This window comes from Lissotriton vulgaris, chromosome 2_1 (assembly GCF_964263255.1).
Source record: "Lissotriton vulgaris chromosome 2_1, aLisVul1.2, whole genome shotgun sequence".
NCBI lineage: Eukaryota > Metazoa > Chordata > Amphibia > Caudata > Salamandridae > Lissotriton > Lissotriton vulgaris.
The window spans coordinates 1722034365-1722057818 of record NC_141687.1 but is presented as its reverse complement, the minus strand read 5'-3'; positions in this window follow the sequence as shown (position 1 = coordinate 1722057818).

The following is a 23454-nucleotide window of genomic DNA, read 5'->3' as shown; positions in this document are numbered from 1 at the left end:
TGGGCCTGCAGGATAGGAAAATGGAAATGGGTATCCTACAGGTCAAGCGCTACCATCCAGTCCCCTGGATCCAGGGCAGAAAGGACCTGGGCAAGTGTAAGCATTTTGAATGTGTCTCCCACAGGAACAAATTGAGAGACTGAAGATCTAAAATAGAGTGAAGGCTTCTGCACTAAAACATAACAGGAGTCCACTCTTTTCAGAGCTGCGAGGCCAGCACCTTTTCTAGGGCTCTTTTCTCCAAAAGAGTCTAAACTTCCTGCGGCAAAATAGACAAATAGTCCTCTGAAAACCACTCTGATATTGGTGGACGGTGTGATGGAGCGTAAAGGAATGGCAAGGCGTGGCCTCGCTGGTTATCTCTAGGACTCACCTGTCACATATTATGGCTTGCCACCTATAGAGAAAATTACTGATTCCACTTCCCACATGGTTGTTGTGTTGCTAGTAATAGCAAATTCATGCAGCTTGGAGGCTGCTGGAGGGGCTGGGAAGTTCACTGCCCCTGTGGGCCTACACAATGTCTGCTAGAGCCCCCATCCCTGAAAGGACTAGGGTGCTTGTTGTCCATAACACTGCATAAAGGCAAAATCACTAACTATACCACAAAAGGGGAGAAATTGTTGGGGATACTGCCTTGATGGTATGAAAAGGCTGAGGGAATGCGGCTCTACTCTCTTTACAGCACTTGAGGGCAGAGTCAGCCTTCCTGCCAAAGCAAAAGCCGTAAAAAGGCATATCCATGAGAGTCACCCAAATATCACCTGAAAAACCTGTGAATCGCATCCACACATAAAGCCTGATCATGGAACTGTGCCTAAACAGTCAGTTGTATCCAGGCCTGACCAGATGATGTGCTTAGCTGCATCTTGAATGGTCTGCACCAAATTGGCATGAAATTCTACTGAAACTGTCAGTAAGATCTCAGGAACCAAGTCCCATAATGCATGGGAATACCTTCCCAACCATCAGCTAGTGTTGACTAACTTGAGGGCAAGACTAACAGGAGAAAACCATTCTCTTCCCAAAAGCCTCGATTATTTTTGACTCTGTCCTGGGAGGTAGTAGGGAAAGAATTGGGGTTAACCCTGCTAGTGGATGCTTGCACTAGCAGCCTAGGGGCCTCTTGTAGGTTTAGATAACACTTGTCATCCTCCTATTGTGGGGAGAATTCTTCCCCAACACCACCATCGCCATAAGCTAGAACAGTTGCTGGAGCACTCAGTGATTGCTCCTATGTAAAGACACTTTCTTTGAGTCGAAGTGAATGGGAACTGGGGACTAGGAACTGAGCCAGAACACAGCTTTGACCAAGGTTGAGACAAATGTGGTTCAGAGTTGGACTGAGCAATGGGATCAACATCATCCTCCTGCATCATCTGGGTTGGATTCAATGTGGCAGGAACTGGCATAGATCTTAGTGCCAGGCACTGAATCAGTTCCGAGGTCGGAGCAGGATCCAAAATAGGTTCAGAAGGCACAGACAGTGCAGAGGTGGATCCATAGGTGGTAATCTGACTAGAGACCTCCGCGGATCCATGGGGTCCGAAGGCACACCAGAGCGAACTTGAACGGTGCTGAAGATGCAGAGCATTGCCCTTCTCAGTGACTCTACTTGTTGTGGCATTGCTGAAAAACCCAGAAATCTGAGGTGCTTCAGAAGCAGCTGCAGAATCGACTCCTACATGGGGACTAGGAAGGAGACTGCGAGGCACTTTAACTTCCTTGAGATTTGTAAGACATAGGGGCAGATGTATCAAACAATTTTTTTGTCCCAAACGCTGCGATTCGGTAAAAAGCAGCATTTGCGACAAAAACATCGGAAAATGGAATGTATCATTTAAAACGCATCGCAATATTAAGGAATCGCAAATTTTGCGATTCCTTAATATTGCATAAGCATTTCAGGAATCGCAAATTGCGATTCCTTAAATGCTATGTAAGAAGCAATTAAGTTTTGCGAATTTACACTAAAAAGTCGCAAATTACCACCAACTTGTAGTTGGTGGTAATTTGCGAATTCTTTTACAAATGCACTTTTTGGCATTTGTAAAGGTGCCATGTGGCGCTCATACATGACCTTAGGGCATATATGTGCGCACACATGTGCATTTCAGTAGTGCAGCAGGGTGTCCTTAAGACACCCTTGCAACTTTGAAATTATTCTCAATTTGCGATTAGCAAATTGCGAATCGCAAATTGAGAATAACTTCCCAGTCCTTCCTATGGGCCTCCTGGCCCATAGAAATGAATGGGAAATTATTCCTTAATTGCGATTAGCAATTTGCTAATCGCAATTAAGGAATTTTAAGAAATCGCAAAAAATAGCGAATTTTTATATACAAACACTTTTGCAATTCTCAAATAGCGATTCTCAAAAAATCGCTATTTGAGAATCGCAAATGGGTATTTTGATGCATCTGCCCCTCAGAGAGGTGAGGATGGAACAAGGCCCGCTTGGACTTCTTGTGCTTCTTATTAGATTATTACTTACCCTAGGACCTCAAATGCAATGACAATGTGTTGCTGGACCAGGAATGGGCCTCTGCCCTTGACTTCTAGTGGGAAAGTCCTTTACATGACTCCCTGTGGTGCTCAGCGTCACACAGCTTGGCTTTTCGGTTCCAGATCGCCTTTGGGTGCATCAGGTCATTCTTCACATGACTTTAAGTTATGGTCCAAGTACATAAACCAGAGGCACATCTAAAGGCAGGTCTGTCACAGACAACTGTATGCAACAGTCCACAAAAGGCATAAACCCTGCAGTTGTAGGAGGGATGTATATTCCCTTACACTCTGGTAGAGATTTTGAGAGAAAAACCTTATTAACTGATGAAAAAATACAGGAGCTTGCCCCAAACCTGTTTCCGAAGGTGAGAAAAGAAGGAAAGTAACGTCAATGCACTGGAGTGGCACCCATATGCAACTCTAGCTATTACTTCCGGGGTGGAACTAAGTCGATGCAAAGCTGCAAAAAAACAACTACTGGCATGCAGTGACTATGCTGAAAAATCTACCAGATCCTGTCTGACACAGGGGGATATTTTAAATCTGCAGTTATAAGCAGGTTCAGACTGGGACAGAAAAGAGACGCAGGCTCCCATATAAAAGTGGCCTCTATTTGTGAATTAGATAGCTAAACAAACATTGGCGAAGACAAACGTGTTCGCCTCTGCGAAATATATTGGTTTTGTCCATTTTTTTTAGACATATTGCACAGCAGTGCGAGTTGCTGTGCAATATGGGTCAAAGATAATAATTAAAAATGACGTGGCCATTGTTGAGCATGTTATAGCACTTTTCTTCTTTTAAAACATGTGGCAGTCCAGTTCATGTGTAAATACAGCGTGGGGAGGGGGTAGTAAAGTGGCATGAGAGTGGTGGGTTAACTGGAACAAAACAGAGGTTGGAATAAAATGGGCAGCGGGGGTTGGAGGGAAAATGGACAGCAGGGTGGGTGGTGGGAAAGCAGACGATGGGGAGACCGTACTGTACCATGGTCTTTTATAGAGTGTTTGGCTAATACTAAAAAAAAAAGTACCTTCAGGAGAGCAAAACCATTGGAAGAACATTGGAAGCAAACAGGAAGATGTGCTGGGCCCATGCTTGCAGGAGGAAGTGAGCAGCCAGCAGTAAGCAGAAGGCGTGACCAGTAAGAAGTAAGGAAACAAGAGTAAAGTGGACACCAACAAATGATAAGTATTGGTAACTAATAGGCGGGCTTTATTTAAAAAAAAGTATTTTTGTAACAGCTTTGGCTGACTGCGCATGCGTGCTGTGGGTAAAATATAAAAGTGGGCCTTGATTAAAAATAGGGACAGTTTTGCAAGGTGGGGAAGACTGCATGGATTTGAACTTGCTGTAGGCAATGTTTGTTTTGGATTTGAGCTTGCTGTAGGCAATGTTGTTTTAACATCATGGAAATCAACAGTAAAAGATGGCCCAGCAGACCATAAAACAGCCAAGGAACCAGCCCACACCTGACCTGTCAGACCAGCTCTTCAGGTACTGCCTGATTGCCCTGTAAGCCATTCAAACCCCCATTAGAAGTATCCACCAGAATATAAGTATCTGGTTATAAAACAGGTAAATGAATATGTAGCTAGAGGCTATTGCATTTTGGCCAATCTGAAAATATATCGCTGATCTGTCGTAATATGGGAATGGGGATATGGTTCTGTGGTTTATATTGAACTAAGGGATATGTATATATGGAGACAAATATGGGCCACTTAGTAATGTTTGCTTTTAGTGAAAGAGTGTCGGGGAAGCCACTATGGTCATTGGCGACTATTTTAATCCTGTGTTCCCAGGAACCTGGACGCAGCGATCGACTCTAGCGTCAACAGCCTTGCGTTAACTACTGAGCCACATGAAACTAAAGAAGAATTAATATAAAAGAACACAGTCCTTCTCCTATGAATCCATGGCCAGTGTTGTAGCGCATAAATTATTTTAATTGATCCAGTTTCTCTTATCTCAGAATAAGGTGTGGTGCAATTGAGAGGTGTGGTGCAGCGGCCAGGGCAGCTGACATCGGAGCACAGGGTTCGCGATTCGATCTCCGGCGGCAGCTCAGCGCAGCACCATGTGAGTCTGGGCAATAACTCCCTTAATTTCCACAACGGCCCCCAGCGCCTTGAGACCCGTAAGGTTGAGTAGGTCATGGCAGGAGACCAGACTCATCTAATATCCACCTTTCCCAGACGAATTCCCAACCCAGCAGGAACATGTCACTCACCACGGTCAGCTCTAGGTGGGGTACTGAGACTGATCTGCCACTGGTTAAATTATAGTTAAGCAGCCACCACTGCAGTTCTTTTGCAGTCTCCTCCAAATCTGGAAGGAATCTGATGGTTCTCTTGTTGCTGTGTTCACTGAAACATAAGACTAGACTGCAGACACTGAATGTGCCCTCTGGCAAGGTCGGCGAGCAGAATGCAGGAGGCCAGTAGGTCAAGAAGCCTTAGAGCCATTCTCACTGAAACCCAGGACCAAGGCTGACATATTAGGATCATAGCCCAAATTTCCTGAACTCCTTGATCTGAAGAGAACGCCTGAAACTACACCGTATTAAGGATGGCTCTGATGAAAAGGCGCCTCGACGAAGGAGTCAGGTGTGACTTCAGCACACTGATTGTGAACTCCAGCGATGTGAGAAGGTTGACCATGATCTGCAGGTGGTCCACAACTGACTATGGTAAGCCTGCCTTCAACAGCCAGTTGTCGAGGTAGATGAAGACTGGTACTCCCATCCTCTGAAGGTAGGCTGCACCGACCGCTATCACCTTTGTGAACACCACAGGGATACTGTTTAAGCTAAAAGGGGGCACAACAAACTGAAAATGGTTATGGCCCACTTTGAAACTCAGGTAATGCCCGTGGGCCTCCAGGATGGAAATATGGAATGGGCATCCTACAGGTCATGCACTACCATTCAGTCCCCTGGATCCAGGGCAGAAAGGACCTGGGCAAGTGTAAACGTTTTAAATTTGTCTCCCACAGGAAGAAATAGAGAGACTGAAGATCTAAAATAGAGTGAAGGCTCCTGCACTAGAACATAACAGGAGTCTACTCATTTCTGATCTGCGAGGCCAGCTCCTTTTCTAGGGCTCCTTTCTCTAAAAAAGTCTGAACTTCCTGCTGCAAAATAGACAAATTGTCCTCTGAAAACCACTCTGATATTGGTGGACGGTGTGATGGAGCGTAAAGGAATGGCAAGGCGTGGCCTCGCTGGTTATCTCTAGGACTCACCTGTCACATATTATGGCTTGCCACCTCTGGAGAAAATTACTGATTCCGCTTCCCACATGGTTGTTGTGTTGCTAGTAATAGCAAATTCAAGCAGCTTGGAGGCTGCTGGAGGGGCTGGGAAGTTCACTGCCCCTGCAGGCCTGGACAATGTCTGCTGGAGACCCATCCCTGAAAGGACTATGGTGCTTGTTGTCCATAACACTCCATAAAGGCAAAATCCCTAGCTATACCACAGAGGGGAGAAATTGTTGGGGATACTGCCTTGATGGTGAGAAAAGGCTGAGGGAATGTGGCTCTACTCTCTTTACAGCACTCAAGGGCAGAGTCAGCCTTCCTGCCAAAAGCGAAAGCCTTAAAAATCCATATCTATGAGCATCACCCGAATATCACATGAAAAACCTGTGGATCGCATCCACACATAAAGCTGGATCATGGCACTGTGCCTAAACAGTCAGTTGTATCCAGGCCTGACGAGATGATGTGCTTAGCTGCATCTTGAATGGTCTGCATCAAATTGGCATGAAATTCGTCTGGAACTGTCAGTAAGATCTCAGGGACCAAGTCCCATAATGCATGAGAATACCTTCCCAACCATCATCTGGTGTTGACCTACTTGAGGGCAAGACTTAACAGGATAAAAACATTCTCTTTCCAAAAGCATCAATTATTTTTGACTCTGTCCTGGGAGGTAGTAGGGAAAGAATTGGGGTTAACCCTGCTAGTGGATGCTTGCACTAGCAGTGGAAGAAATCAGCCTAGGGGCCTCTTGTAGGACTAGAAAACACTTGCCATTCTCCTATTGTGGGGGGAATTCATTCCCCATCACCACCATCGCCATAAGCTAGAACAGTTGCTGGAGCACTCAATGATTGCTCCTAGGTAAAGACACCTTCTTAGAGTCGAAGTGATTGGGAACTGTGGACTAGGAACTGAGCCAGAACACAGCTTTGACCATGGTTGAGACGAATGTGGGTCAGAGTTGGACTGAGCAATGGGATCAACATCTTACTCCTGCATCATCTGGGTTGGATTCAATGTAGCAGGAACTGGCATAGATCTTAGTGCCAGGCACTGAGTCAGTTCCGAGGTCGGAGCAGGATCCAAAATAGCTTCAGAAGTCACAGACAGTGCAGAGGTGGATCCATAGGTAGTAATCTGACTAGAGGCCTCCGTGGATCCATGGGGTCCGGAGGCACACCAGAGCGAACTTAAACAGTGCTGAAGATGCAGAGCATTGCCTTCCTCAGTGACTCTACTTGTTGTGGCATTGCTGAAAAACCCAGAAATCTGAGGTGTTTCAGAATCAGCTGCAGAATCGACTCCTACATGGGGACTAGGAAGGAGACTGCAAGGCACTTTAACTTCCTTGAGATTTGTAAGACATAGGGGCAGATGTATCAAACGATTTGTTTGTCGCAAACGGAAAATGGAATGTATCATTTAGAACGCATCGCAATATTAAGGAATCGCAAATTTAGCGATTCCTTAATATTGCGTAAGCATTTAAGGAATCGCAAATTGCGATTCCTTAAATGCTATGTAAGAAGCAACTAAGTTTTGCGAATTTACACTAAGAAATCGCAAATTACCACCAACTTCTCAAATAGCGATTCTCAAAAAATCGCTATTTGAGAATCGCAAATGGGTATTTTGATACATATTCCCCTCAGAGAGGTGAGGATGGAACAAGGCCCGCTTGGACTTCTTGTGCTTCTTATTAGATTATTACTTACCCTAGGACCTCAGCTGCAATGACAATGTGTTGCTGGATCAGGAATGGGCCTTTGACCTTGACTTCTAGTGGGAAAGTCCTTTACATGACTCCCTGTGGTTCTCAGCGTCACACAGCTTGGCTTTTCGGTTCCAGATCGCCTTTGGGTGCATCAGGTCATTCTTCACATGACTTTAAGTTATGGTCGAAGGGCCTCATTTATGAGAAATGACGCATCACTGCGTGAAAGCAGCGATGCGTCACTTCTCAGTGCGCACTCCTTGCGACATTCCTGATGCGTCATACATTAATGTATGACGCATCATGTCGCAAGGAGTTACAGATACGTCAGTATTTCTGACGTATCTGTAAGAGCAAAAGTGACGCATTGCTGGAGTTTGTCACAAAGGTGACGCAACTCCAGCAATGCGTCCTTTCACAAAGGGCCTGCGTCAGTCTTACGTCTGCTGGGAGGCAGGCGCAAGATTTTGACGCAACGGCATCCTAAAAGTGACGCAGTGAAATCTATAAGATTTCACTGAGTCACTTCTATGACCCTTCCTTGCGTCAATAAGCCCCCCTTGCATACATTATACCTGGTGCAGGTATAATGTGGCGCAGAGGTTTACAAAGTGACGCATCTACCTAGATGCGTCACTTTGTAAATATGGCGCAACAAGGTGCATTTTTTACGCCACTGGTGCGTCACAAAAAGTGACGCACCGGCAGCGTAAAAGTGACGCACAGCCTCATAAATGAGGCCCCAAGTACATAAACCAGAGACACATATAAAGACAGGTCTGTCACAGACAACTGTATGCAACAGTCCACAAAAGGCATAAACCCTGCAGTTGTAGGAGGGATGTATATTCCCTTACACTCTGGTAGAGATTTTGAGAGAAAAACCTTATCAACTGATGAAAAAATACAGGAGCTTGCCCCGAACCTGTGTACGAAGGTGAAAAAAGAAGGAAAGTAACGTCAATAATAGCTAGAGTGGCACCCATATGCAACTCTAGCTATTACTTCCGGGGTGGAACTAAGTCGACGCAAAGCTGCAAAAAAACAACTACTGGCATGCAGTGACTATCCTGAAAAATCTTCCAGATCCTGTCTGACGCAGGGGGATTTTTTAAATCTGCAGTTAGAAGCAGGGTCAGACTGGGAGAGAAAGGAGACGCAGGTTCCCATATAAAAGTGGCCTCTATTTGTGAATTAGATAGCTAAACAAGCATTGGCGAAGAAACGTTTTCGTCTCTGCAAAATATATTGAATTTGTCCAATTTGTTTTTGACATATTACACAGCAGTGCGAGTTGCTGTGCAATAGATGCAGTGTTATATGGGTCAAAGATAATAATAAAAAATTACGTGGCCATTGTTGAGCATGTTATAGCACTTTTCTTCTTTTAAAACATGTGGCAGTCCAGTTCATGTGTAAATACAGCGTGGGGAGGGGGTAGTAAAGTGGCATGAGAGTGGTGGGTTAACTGGAACAAAACAAAGGTGGGAAGAAAATGGGCAGCAGGGGTTGGAGGGAAAATGGACAGCAGGGTGGGTGGTGGGAAAGCAGACGATGGGGAGACCGTACTGTGCCATGGTCTTTTATAGAGTGTTTGGCTAATACTAAAAAAAAGTACCTTCAGGAGAGCAAAACCATTGGAAGAACATTGGAAGCAAACAGGAAGATGTGCTGGGCCCATGCTAGCAGGAGGAAGTGAGCAGTGGGCAGGAAGCAGAAGGAGTGACCAGTAAGAAGTAAGGAAACAAGAGTAAAGTGGATACCAAAAAATGATAAGTATTGGTAACTAATAGGCGGGCTTTATTTAAAAAAAAGTATTGTAACAGCTTTGTTTAAAAATTGGTACAGTTTTACAAGGTGGGGAAGACTGCATGGATTTGAACTTGCTGTAGGCAATGTTTGTTTTGGATTTGAGCTTGCTGTAGGCAATGTTGTTTTAACATCATGGAAATCAGCAGTAAAAGATGGCCCAGCAGACCATAAAACAGCCAAGGAACCAGCCCACACCTGACCTGTCAGACCAGCTCTTCAGGTACTGCCTGATTGCCCTGTAAGCCATTCAAACCCCCATTAGAAGTATCCACCAGAATATAAGTATCTGGTTATAAAACAGGTAAATGAATATGTAGCTAGAGGCTATTGCATTTTGGCCAATCTAAAAATATATTGCTGATCTGTCGTAATATGGGAATGGGGATATGGTTCTGTGGTTTATATTGAACTAAGGGATATGTATATATGGAGACAAATATGGGCCATTTAGTAATGTTTGCTTTTAGTGAAAGAGTGTCGGGGAAGCCACTATGGTCATTGGCGACTATTTTAATCCTGTGTTCCCAGGAACCTGGACGCAGCGATCGACTCTAGCGTCAACAGCCTTGCGTTAACTACTGAGCCACATGAAACTAAAGAAGAATTAATATAAAAGAACACAGTCCTTCTCCTTTGAATCCATGGCCAGTGTTGTAGCGCAAATGTATTGGGCCTCATAAATTATTTTAATTGATCCAGTTTCTCTTATCTCAGAATAAGGTGTGGTGCAATTGAGAGGTGTGGTGCAGCGGCCAGGGCAGCTGACATCGGAGCACAGGGTTCGCGATTCGATCTCCGGCGGCAGCTCAGCGCAGCACCATGTGAGTCTGGGCAATAACTCCCTTAATTTCCACAACGGCCCCCAGCGCCTTGAGACCCCTAAGGTTGAGTAGTTTGCGCTTTACAAATACGGATTTATTTATTTTATTTAACATATTAGGTCCTCCGAGGGATCTTGTGCCGTACTGAAAGGGACCAGAATACTTAGGGGATGAACAATTATCTCATGCGGACCTGGAAAAAGAACATTGTGAGTATTCAATACGTCAAAGTAACCTCCAAGGTCATTTCTACCACCCAATTAATTGATCATAGTTCAGATTAATTTAGCCTCAGCAAACAATGAAATCGAATCAGTAGAATATTCTATATTGAATTGAATTTTCATCTGGCTTCAAAATATTTGCATACAATTCTATTTTCAAATTTGATCAAATTTAATAAGCATTAACAAGCCAGGGAAATCCAGACATGAAGGGAACTTTCTTACTAAGCCGAGGGAGATTTTATCCTAAAAATGTAAATATATAGGAAAATCAGTGGTTTCTCGTACCAACCCAATTAATGAAAGTTCAGTAGTTTCCGAATAACCAGTTCCAGTTTATGGACAGAACTGTCTGCTCCTGTCTGCAATGGAGTGTCTATGCCACCGCAGATTGTCAGAACCCTTTCAGCCGGAAAGGTTCCACTATGCAAGCATACCAGCCGGGAGCAAACACAGTATTTCGTCACAGTTCGCATTGTTTCTGGAAGGCCAAATTGTCTCTGTACCGCAAGATGGGTAGAGGGGAGATGGACAAAATAGGGGCCGCCCATGTTCACAATTCAGGCAATTATACTCCATCTATTCCAGGTTTACACCCATTGACATAACCAAATTTGTCGGATCGCTTTGTCCCATTGGTCAGTTTTTTACAGGATGAGATGATGTAGCAGGTAAAGTATACAAATCCGGAAGAATTAAGTAATCCATTACTTTGCATTTTCCTTTAGACCATTGTTCTTTAGTCATGTAAATGGCTGTGACACTTAAGAAGTAGGTGAGTCAATGTTTTCATCCCGTGTCAGTCCTTTCCCAAGCATTGTGGACTAGGAAATAACAATTGTGTTGCAAATCTAGTCAAGTATGCAACAAACGTGAAGGAAATCATTTGAGTGTTGAAACACAAGTAGAAACTTTACAAAAGGTTCCCATAGGCTTCAGACCATTCAGTTCATAAGTTCATACTTGGAGAGAAGGCAAGTTTTGAAGCCTGCATCAAACACAGATTGTGCATGATGAATTTGTGCTAAAATATGAATCTCAAAGTATTCAAAACAGTACATTAGGTCTTCAATTAGGCAGATTAATATTATCTCAATTTTTGATTGTATTGTATGTGCATTTATATAGTGTTTACTACCCCTGACGAGACGTCGAAGCGCTTTTTCAGGGAGTAGCTACTCCAGAACTCAAAAGATTAATGGTGAATTGGTATAGTGAAATATGAAATTAATTTGGGCTGTGGATATTTTAGTCTATAATTTGGAATGAGAAGGATAGTGGAGGGATAAAAGAGGGAAAGGTTTGCATTTATATAGTGCTTAATACCCCTGATGAGGTGTTGAAGCACTTTTCAGCGAGTAACACGCTACTGGATGAGAAAACTGTGTACCCATCACATATAATGACTAAACTGAGCATTAGTCGTATCTGCTTTCTGTCCCTTGGCTGCCAGTACACAGATAGGAAGTCCTTGACGATCTCAGTGTAAACACAAGTAAGAAGGAGGCTTAATACATAAGGAGTCCACCTTCCGCTACTTGTGGAGACACTCCGTAAAAATGCCTTTTCGTTGCCTTTCTAAAGGGCAGAGTTTCCGCAAGCTAGTTTTCTAGTCAAGAAATTCTTGCAAGGCTACTTTTGGCAGAGGATCTGCAAATAGGGGAAATCTTCATGACATTTATAATTAGAAAAGGTAGATGGTCCACCTACAATGCAGTAATTGGAGAACTTAACAGTATGCTTGCTGAAAGGTTATTTAATGGTGGAAGACCCCCACTCAGTCAGGTATATCTCCCCCCAATAGAATTAACTCATTCAGAATAGTGGCAGCAACTGCAGAAGTTAACCATGACATTTATCAAATCTGAAATGGGCCGATAGAAACAACGCATACAAGGCCTACACATGGGAAGACAGGGAACCCAGACAGATGGCCAACAGTGTTATACTCTTAACAGGTAGCAAGAACAAAAGCTCATTCATATTTATTTATTTATTTATTTATTTATTAATACAATTTATAAAGCGCATACGTTTGCCCGTGGGCGTCTTGGCCCTAAGATTACAACATAGGATCTCTGAGGGTGGCAGCATATAGGCATGAGGACTCGTTACTGGGTGAACAACCATGTCTTCACCAGTTTCCTAAACTGGAGAAGAGATGGAACCGATCGAATTGTCAGTGGGAGTGAGTTCCAGAGTCTGGCTGCAGACACCGTGAAATGCCTGTCTCTCCAGGTGACCGTCCTGGTACGAGCTACTGCTAGTTGATGCAGTGACATCGATCTCAGTTGTCTTGACGGGCAGTAAGTAGAAAGCTGCTCTTGCAGAAACCTTGGGCCTTGGTTATGAATAGCTTTGAACGTTAGACAAAGTGATTTAAATTTAATACGGTTTTTAATTGTTAGCCAGTGATAGCTTTTGATTGTTTGACTGACTGATTTGAATGTTGGGGTCCTGGAGAGTAATCTTGCTGCCGCGTTTGGAATCATTTGTAGTTTGGAGATTACCCGGGATTGTGCGTTGGCAAAAAAGCCATTTCATTAGTCAAGAGAAGAGAGCACGAGTGTGCGCACCACTGTTTTTCCCGTGCTTTCCGAGAGAAATGGGATGATTTTCCTTATGAGTCTGAGTTTATGATGAGCATTTGCCACTGTCTGATTGGCGTGTGCTACAAAATTGAGCTTCTCATCGAAGACTATTCCCAAATTTCTGACCCTAGCGGATGGAGTTGGTAAAGCTCCTAAGGATGAAGGCCACCACACAGGAGACCATTGTGGGACGATCTTCCCGAAAATGACTACCTCCGTCTTCTCGGAGTTCAACCTTAGGCAGTTGGCCTGCATCCAATCTTTAATAGCCAACATACCTTCTTGAAACAGTGCCGCTACCTGATCCCCATCATTATTGATAGCAAGCACCAGCTGGGTATCATCAGCATAGGAGGTAAGGCTCATCTGGTAAGATTTAATAACTCTCGCTAAGTCCAACACATAGATATTAAACAGTGTTGGACTTAGCGATGAGCCTTGGAGAACTCCACAAGGTAAGGCAAGCTCCGGCGATTTAAAAGGTCCCAGCGTTACTGCTTTTGTTCTGCTGGAAAGAAACGAGGTAAGCAGCTCTCTAGCGCTGGATCGGATCCCAGATTTCCGACACGGTCAATCAAGATGGAGTGATTGACCGTATCGAAAGCCGCCGATAAATCCAGCATTATAAGGACAGCTGTCCCTCCGTGATCTCTGATGGCTCTGATATCATCTGACTGGCTATAGGTCTATAGTCCTTCAACAACTCCTTATCTAGAGATGGTTTTTTAAGGAGCGGTTTTAAAAGGGTGTTCTTTAGCATGTTCGGGTCTATCCCAGACCTGAGGATCACATTACAGACTTGTGTGATAACTGTGCTAATAGAGTCAATTACCGGCAGATAGACTTTGGGAGGGCAAGGGTCCAAAGCCGATCCTGTTTTTATAGATAGCATGATGTCCCTAATTTGTTCCTCCCCTAGTCCTTCAAATTGAGCTAGTGAGCAGGTGGGGAGGTTGATTTGTGTAGCTGGGGAGGTCGGTATATCATTGGTCGAAAACTCTGAATAAATGTCATTGACTTTGGTAAAGAAGAAGTTAGCCAAGGAGTCACAGAGGGCCTGCGATGGAGTGGGGGCTATATCTGTGAGCTTCCCAGCTAGTTGTTTCACTACTTCAAATAGCTGTTTGCTGGAGTTTTTAGCAGTATTGATTGGATCTCCAAAAAACTTCTTCTTGGTCTCTGTAATCAGCTTTTTATAGGTAAGCTGTGTCTCCTTATAGCGTAGTTTAATGACCTGATCATAAGACTTGCGCCAGTATCTTTCATGCTTTCGACATTCTTGCTTTTGTCTCCTAAGTTCTTCTGTGAACCATGGGGCAGAGGGCACCTTTTTGTTTCTGGAGATGGTCTTAGATGGAGCTAGTAGATTCATTGTGTCCCCTATCCAGTCTGTAAATTGTTTGGCGGCTAGGTTAGGATCCATAGATATGGTAGGGCGGGACTTGATCAGCAGCTCGGTAAGAGCTACATTGTCTATGTCTTTCCATACTTTAAAAGGCTCTTGAGTTAAATGGGCCTGTCTAATTGGAGGCGTGTCAATGATAGAAAGAGCACAGAGAATGACATAGTGATCGGACCATGTTAGGGGTAGGATATCCTGGACAATTATGCTGTGTAAGTTAGAAAAAATGCCATCCAACGTGTGGCCGGCCTCATGTGTAGGAGCGTTGACAAGTTGAACCAACCCCAAGCTTTCCAGGTCTCCCTTTAGTGCTTGGGAGTCAGCATCCGCCCGCTTCTCTAAATGAAAGTTCAAGTCTCCCAGTACTATAAAAGAGTCCTCAGTCACCAGAGATTCGATAAGCGAATTAAGATTAGCCAAGAAAGCAGAACGAGAACCCGGCGGTCTGTACATAAGTACTCCCTTAAGATTGTATGAGGGCGTCACCTTAATGGCAAATTGAAACGCTTCACAGCATTTAGACAGAATCGGAAATGTTCCAACTGAGAAGCTATTTCGAGTGATAACCGCTAATCCTCCTCCTTTCTTTCCCTCTCTATCATGTTGATGTTCCGTGTATCCCTGTAGTACAGCGACCACCAGATCTGGGTCTGATTCAGCATCCATCCAGGTTTCAGTTATAAACAGCATATCTATGTTGTTATCTAATATCGGATCATGAATTTCCTGTCTGTGCTTTCCCAGAGATCTGGCATTAATGAGTGCAATAATTATATTCCTGGTTTTGTTGTTAAGGCCTAGCTTGGCGAGAGCTTTGCTGTTGATAGAGGAAGCGCAACTAGGGCAGGATTACCGTTTGAGAAATATGCTCGGGGTTATATCGGGGGCAGATGTTACATGGGACTGACCTTAGATGTAAGAGATCATCACCTGAGTAGAAAATGTGCTCGGCTGTCCCGTTTGAACCAGGGGTCGTGGACCTCGGCCCGGTCTCAGCGCGGCGCGCCTTTGGCGCGGACGAGATGATGTCGTCCCTATATCCAGTGTTGAGGAGGGTGCGATGCGGCCAGCAACTCGACCGCCACCCTTTCCCCCACCCAGTATGGCGGCTATGAGCACTCTCTCCCCAGCGTCAGCACGTAGTCTTCTGCGCTGTGGGCTGCGATGTGAGCAGGGATAAGGCTGCTTGGATAAAAGGTGGTGAAAACTAAAATTATATGCCGCAAAGTAAACAGAAATGCACAGTTTTAAAAATACGCTAGCCTCCGGCTTTCCGCCTCAGAGGTGCGCCTAAATAGTAATCAGCGCGCTTGTGCTGGAAGGCATTTTAAATACCTTGGGAGGGCGGGATGCGGCCAGCAACTCGACCGCCACCCTTTCCCCCACCCAGTATGGCGGATATGAGCACTCTCTCCCCAGCGTCAGCACGTAGTCTGCTGCGCTGTGGGCTGCGATGTGAGCAGGGATAAGGCTGCTTGGATAAAAGGTGGTGAAAACAAAAATGATATGACGCAAAGTAAACAGAAATGCACAGTTTTAAAAATACGCTAGCCTCCGGCTTTCCGCCTCAGAGGTGCGCCTAAATAGTAATATGCAAGAAGTGAGCAAAAATGATTGACATGAAACCACGCAGAACAGTCAAAGCCACACACAAAGATCACCTAGCTGAGGACGCCCAGCATGCTTGAAACTAGTGGCTGTATTACATGGGGGTCTAAAATGCTTAATTTACTTGTAAACAAAGGTAGACTAGAAGTGCCACTTGTGAGTTTACAGGCTATCTTCATTTACATGCAACAGTTGAAGTGTAAAGGTGTGGGGATTCTAATACTTAAGTGTCGTGGATAAGTGAGTGTGGAGACAGGATCAAAGAAGTAGCTTACAAATAACAATTCTGCATATGAAACAGGCATAACACACAAAAGAGCAGACCAGGTCTAGAGATGGTGTATGTCCATACAGGCGACTGTATGTGGGTGACCTTGTTTTGTTTTGTTGTGTTATCTTTTGTCTCCCGATAGGAAGAAGTTATGTCTCTCTTCCTCCAGCGAACATTGGAGTGCAAAGTTTCTGGCAGATATGTAACTCTCCTTAAGTACATTCTTTGTTGTTCTTCATATCACAAATCACTGTTAGCTGCAGTAGCAAGTCCATATGAAAGGTCCTGAAGAAAGCCGGGGTAGTTCCCCTACAGGCTGAAACATGTCGACCATCCTGCACAGCGCCAGAGGGTAGTTCTAGTATCCAACTACTCGGCGTGTTTTTAAATTTTTGACACCTAGACTTCTGTCTGAACGTTTCCTGAGTCTTAGTAGTCAATTTTATCTATCACGATCACTTGAGCACTGCACTTTATTAACATTATAATTTTGAGGAACAGTATGTTTAGAGTTTTGATTTTTATTCCCGGCACTATAAGGTCGGGCGAGGTTTTGAGTGCTTATCAATTCCCACTTGATGAAATTCCACCACTTGGGTGGGCTGATGGGGTTTACCCTAACCTCTGGGACTCAACAGCTTTTCGCCCACATCTGCATCCAACTGCTTCACAGTCGCCTGTATGGACATACACCATCTCTAGACCTGGTCTGCTCTTTTGTGTGTTATGTATTTTGAGTAGGGGAGTGAGTAGACAGGTCGTTAAATATTCCCCTCGACCCTCCACACATTTGTTTCTTTAGTATGAAACAGGCATACCTTAAGTCAAAAATAAAATGGAAGTGTAACTAATAGATGAGAAATGTACGCTTTAGGTATGAAAACTCAGGGGCATGATGTTGGATGGAATAACCCTGCAAGGGTTTGAGGCTGGGCATGTTCACACAAGTCAGTGTACTTGTTTCCTTTTATCAAGCCTTATAGGAGTGGGCAGGCCAACTTAGAACAACATATATTAAAAAATAAATATCGGTAAAGTAGAAGACTGTAGTCCATATGCTATATCTTGTCATAGAACAGGACAAAGTCTGGAGGAGAAAGGTGACCCATGCATGCCATTTTGTCTTTAAATACATATCTGTATTGTTGCCCGGTGGAGTTCCCTCTCCCATGCCTTGTACCCTTTTCCCTTCACTCTCAATCAGCTTGAAGAAAAGTGAAGACACACTGCTTGTCTGGGTAGTATAAGGTACCTATTCATTCTCATTATAGTATTCTCGTTAATGCCAGTGCTCACACTACACGTTCTAGTGTTATTAACCCTTTTCCTAACACATCAGAAATGTTCTGTGCTGTTGTTTATTTACCATAGTCATCTATGCATGAAAACATAAGACAAAAAAGTTACTTAACTTCACATTAGCTTATTGACTGCCTTTCAGCTTGGGTGTTCGCTTTATAAATTCCACATGCATATTTTCAAGCATACACAAAGAATATAGTACATCATTCAAAGTCCACAATAAGCAGGGATTCACAAATTGGTTACTTGGTTGTAGGAGCAGTTTTGGAGCTGAAAGAATTTTCTGGATTCAAATGCTATATATTATCCCAACGTCTAGTGGTTGGGTCGGGAATTGCCTCTTTCATAGTCCTCTATTTGTCAATGTTTTTTTGCTTTCTTCAGATGTTCACATCCATTTGGTGGGATGTCATTCGCTGGTGATAGCAGATGCTTACCCCCGCCCCCACGCCCCCCCCCTCCCCCCCCCCCCCCCCCCCCAGAATCCCTCTGCATAGCTGTGATCTGCAAATTCTCACCCCTGGTTATTTCTACAATTCCTTAATCATGGGAAGTCCTTCGCTGGTGATGGCAGATGCTTACCCTCTAGAATCCCTGTGCATTGTCGTCATCTGCAGATTCTCTCCCCCCCCAGTGATTTTTACTATTCCTTGGTCTTCCTTTTCCTTGTGCCTACTCCCCTCCACTAAGTTCCAAGTCACCTTTTTTTCTTGGGGAACAAGGAGGGATGCATGTGAATCTAGGAAATCCTTCAATCTGCAAAACTACTCTTAGAGGTATGAAACCATTTTGTTTTGCAGCAGGAATCATTTCTGGCTTCACATACTGTGAATAGATTGTTTAGCTGTAATCTGGGTAGGCTGGGTTGAAATTATGAGCAGCTGTGAACCTTCTATCCCACCTGCAACTCCCTGTTGGCTTGAATGTCAACATAACAGTGACTTATGAAAGTATGCATGGATGACCATGTGACTATCAGATGCAGATGTTAATTACAGAAATATTGGTGATGTACATCAGAGTGCCTCTCTTTTTGTCTTGTTTCTTGTTAGTAATACATGACTGCCCTCCTGACATCTAGTGTGTGTTCAGCCTTTTCTGCTTGTATCTTTGGCTAGTGGCAAAGGGTTGGTAGTTGTATAGCTTGACTCACATAGATGTGTGGAATGACCCTTGGGAGAAACTGCAAGTTTGTACTCATGTTCACCCTGCCGTTAAGTATCTGCAGTACAATGAACCATTGGTCACAGTAGCAGAATTTTTCAAAACAAAAGAAATGAAAGAAGCATTTACAATACCATTATAACATAGTCAGCATTGAATGCAATTTATTTACAAACCAAATATTCACTTCGGTATGGGCAACACAGTTGCTCTGTCGTTAACTTTCAAGTTAAGTTTTTGTGCTCATATGTTGGGAAAGGACAGAGGAGGTGTTTTAAGGTATGTGTGGGTAAGTGAGGATGGTGGACAAGGGAAAGGTGTTGTGACATATATACATCCAATTCACATAGTAGGACCAATCCGGCCTGACATAGGTCCATTGTTCCTATGATAATGCATAGCATTATTTCGAAACTGACACTGAATCTCAGTCGTCGAGGCTTGTGAAGAAATAGTGGTCCGCCATCCTCACTTACCCACACCTCCTCTGTCCTTTCCCAACACATGAGCACAAGAACTTAAATTGAAATTAAATGAAAGAGCAACTGTGTTGCCAATACCGAAGTGAATATTTGGTTTGTAAATAAAGTGCATTCAATGCTGTATTGTGAATGCTTCTTTCCATTTCTTTTGTTTAGAAAAATTCTGCTACTGTGACCAATGGTTCATTGTACTGTAATTTTAACCCGGGTCTGGTAGCATTTCGGGTAACCCCTTTGATACGTAAAAACCTTTGTATCTGCAGGCACGGTACTTGTGTTAGAAGTGCTCATAACACTCTGACCCTGTGCAATGGTATAATGGCTCTCTAGGAAGTTGTCTTGGGTGTTAAGTATCCAAGCCCTGTTTTTCGTATAGGCTCAATGGGTGGCTTCATTAGCTGTGCGTGCATCAGATTCAGATTCCATATTGGTGTGGGTTCGATCTTGGCAGTGCCACTCCTTTAGTTCCTTCTAAGAATTTTTTTATGACTAATGCCTTGAAGAAATCTCTCCCTAAGGTGCCCCTTGTGTTCGCCACTGTGGCTGAAACATGCTCTTTCAATGACCTATAAGGAAGGTTCTCACCTAAAAGGTGTGTTAGGTACTTAATATTAGTAGTGTCCTTTGCCCTGCTATATGTTAGTTCTTCCAAGCTGTACCAGTAGACACATCTGCACCATTTAGCGATACAGCATTTCGGCATTGTCCATCTTCCAGCCTCTCTCAAAACTTCAATACGTCTACGTGGAGTTTTTAGGGGCCCAATTCTATGTCCTCAGAGCCATGTTGCTAACCTGAGATTGTCTGGCATTGGTGACATACTAGCCTTTTTTTAATTACTAGTAGGTCTTCAACAGATGATAATTTCATCACCCTGCCTAGGGCTGTCTTCATCATGTCAGAAAACCATGTCTGCCTGGCACATTGTAGTGTTATTATTATTACTGTCATAGCTGTAGATCTGCATTTGTTGAGCACTATCAGTGAAATTGGAGGGAAAAGCATATGCAAATTTCCCTGACTAATCTCTCACTAGAGTATTCCCTTGGGATAGGTAATGTGAATTCATTAGAGCATTCCCTTGAGATAGGTAATGCGAATTTTAGGAAGAGAATTCTTGGCATTTTGTGTTTGCATGTGTTATGAAGAGATCTATTTCTGGTTTGTTCTATTCCTGGAACACCCTTTCCGCTATCCCTTGTATAAGCGCCGATTTGTGCGAGGGACTTGCCTGCCTGCTTAACTAGCCTGCTTCTACGTTTTGAAAGCCTAGCAGGGCATGGCCAGAGATCATTGTTTTAAGGGTATTTTTATTGTAATGTTCTCTTTGGTCTTTCTCTGTGACAACTCCTGAAGCAATTTTTCTCATTTTTTGAGTGGTCTCCAGTGGATCCTGTGGTGGGGAATAAGTGTAATGCATGTGCCTATTTATTTCAGCACAGTCCCAAATGTCAGAGATTGTCCCCTCTGGTAGAGGCCAATTTGATGTGTCTGTTTCAGAAGGCTCTTTTGAATTTGAAATGCTTTGGTCTCCTTTGCATTCAAACTTGCTTTCCAGAAAGGTGCCAATTCATCTCGATTTATGGAGAAACTCTGGTTTTGCAGCACTTGCACCACTGTATGCGTCTATGGATTAAGTCATTCCACATGCCTCAAACACTTCGGATTCGTGGCCGTCGGGCAAACAGAGGTTACAGATCTTGTGGCGGTCTTCCTGGGCAAACTTTTGGTAACACTTCAGCAAACCTAAAATAAGTATTCTCAATCTCTCTTAATGACTCTGACTCATGTGATCGAAATTTCTACAAAAATCTTGGACTTTCAGTTTTCCTCTGTGCTTTCCCATTGGTCCTGATATCTGCTACTGATCCCAGCTCTCAGGCATGCTTTCTGACCCCAACACAGAAAAAAGAATCTTAAGACGGCAACCACGCACAGGGGACTTCCATGAGACTACATCAGACACCACCGGGGGTAGACATACCACCAAATGGTCGACAACGACCCAAAAACTCTGGATACAAAAACTTGATGGCGGGCTAATGCAGAACACCACACTGGAAAAACACAATTACAGCAGGGCTAGCATTAAGGTTAAACCATTCTGTTACAGATGCCCACAGTATGTCAGGAATTACGACCATTATGCCAAAGTCAGCATTGGGCCAAAAGTAGGCACCATTATGCTTAGCCTAACAGGATACCGGGGGTAGCAAAAACACTACTCAACATGTGGTAAATTAATTCAATATTACCTCATCTCAGAATTTCTATACTTAATAATCATAATTTCAGTCAAAGCAAGGAGAGGAGTCCGTGCTGCTCGAGTACAAAAAAAGGGTCCAGTAACTCGAGTTAAGGGGAGAGCTCCAGCACCAAGCGGGTACAGGAGTGGTCTGCAGCTTTATTCACACATCAGAATATTTATACAGTTTTCAGTCAATAGGCAAAAGAAGAAAAGAGAAGTGACAAGAAAAAGGGAAGTGACAAGCAGTAATTTCCAACAGATGTGTCAAGGTATGGGCGTGTCTTGTGAGAGGGCATGTGATGTGTGGAAATGTGTTCTCTTTCAGTTGAAGGCCCTTACTCATTCGGGGGTTTATCTCTGGCTTAGAGTCAAGAACAGGAACCATCTTGCGTAAAACAGGAACTATCTTGCTGGTTCTAGGAATTGGCTGAACCACAAGAGTCAAAAAGAGGAACTATCTTGTGTAAAACAGAGACCATCTGCTCTCTGGCTTGCAGTCAAGGACAGGAACTATTTCTTAAGACAGGAACTGTCTGCTGGTTCTGGGAATTGGCTGAAGCACAGGAAGGGGTGGTCAATGAACTAAGATGCCAGGTGCAGGGTGTCTTACAGTTAAGAAAACAGGAATTATCTGCTGCTGGTTCCCCGATTTGGCAGAACCACAGAAATGTGTGGTCAATGAACGGGGGTGCCAGAGGCAGGGTGTCTTGCTTGTGGGTCTGAAGACAAAATGGATGTCACACAAAATGGGTGCTTGTCTGAATAGAAAAATGGCTGTCAGGCAGAAACAGGGAAATGATGGGGCACAATTGTCAATTTTATTTCCACAAACATGCACATAAATATGAAATGAATTCGTACTTGTATAGCGCACTTATACCCTGAGGCGTCTTGGCGCTGTACGCATACCGCTGCGGAACCCTTCTTGGCTTTTGCCTGTGAAATGCCCACTCCTGGGCATCTCCAAGGTGAAGCCAGGCATCCCAGCGCTGTTGGGGCCGTTGTGGAGATTAAGCAAGCTATTGCCCAGAGTTGCAAAGTGGGACCCATGATTAGAATAGGCACCGAGGCGAGAATTATCAGGTCCGAGGAAATTGAGCCCAAGACCCACCGAGGCGGGAATTGAACCCTGGACCCGGGCCAGACTTCTGCATTAGGGTCTGCCGCTCTAACCATTTACGGTACAAAAGGGGGTGGTGATGGACGGAGCATCTGAATCAATTAAACACTCACACCCAGTCAAAAGATCTGGGTTTAATCCATCACCGTTCTTTAGCCCACTCTGCCACCCCAGTTCAGACATGGCTATATGCAAATCAGTCTGACCCTGTGCCTCATGGGAACAGTCCAGCCCGAACTGCCAAGCCATGTCTTCCCTGGACCGGAAACAAGCTTCCGAGGACCGGTTTTTGGCATTCCAGCCTTCTTCAGCCCGGCTTGCTTGAAACCAGTGGCAAAGTGAGCAAGGGACTCACGTCTGAGCATACCCTGCCACACTTGTGGTGGCCAAAAGCGGTACAAAAGGGGGTGGTGATAGGCGGAGCATCTGAATCAATCAAACACTCACACCCAGTCAAAAGATCTGGGTTTAATCCATCACCGTTCTTTAGCCCACTCTGCCACCCCAGTTCAGACATGGCTACATGCAAATCAGTCTGACCCTGTGCCTCATGGGAACAGTCCAGCCCGAACTGCCAAGCCATGTCTTCCCTGGACCGGAAACAAGCTTCCGAGGACCGGTTTCTGGCATTCCAGCCTTCTTCAGCCCGGCTTGCTTGAATCCGGTGGCAAAGTGAGCAAGGGACTCACGTCTGAGCATACCCTGCCACACATGTGGCGGCCAAAAGCGGTACAAAAGGGGGTGGTGATGGACGGAGCATCTGAATCAATCAAACACTCACACCCAGTCAAAAGATCTGGGTTTAATCCATCACTGTTCTTTAGCCCACTCTGCCACCCCAGTTCAGACATGGCTATATGCAAATCAGTCTTACCCTGTGCCTCATGGGAACAGTCCAGCCCGAACTGCCAAGCCATGTCTTC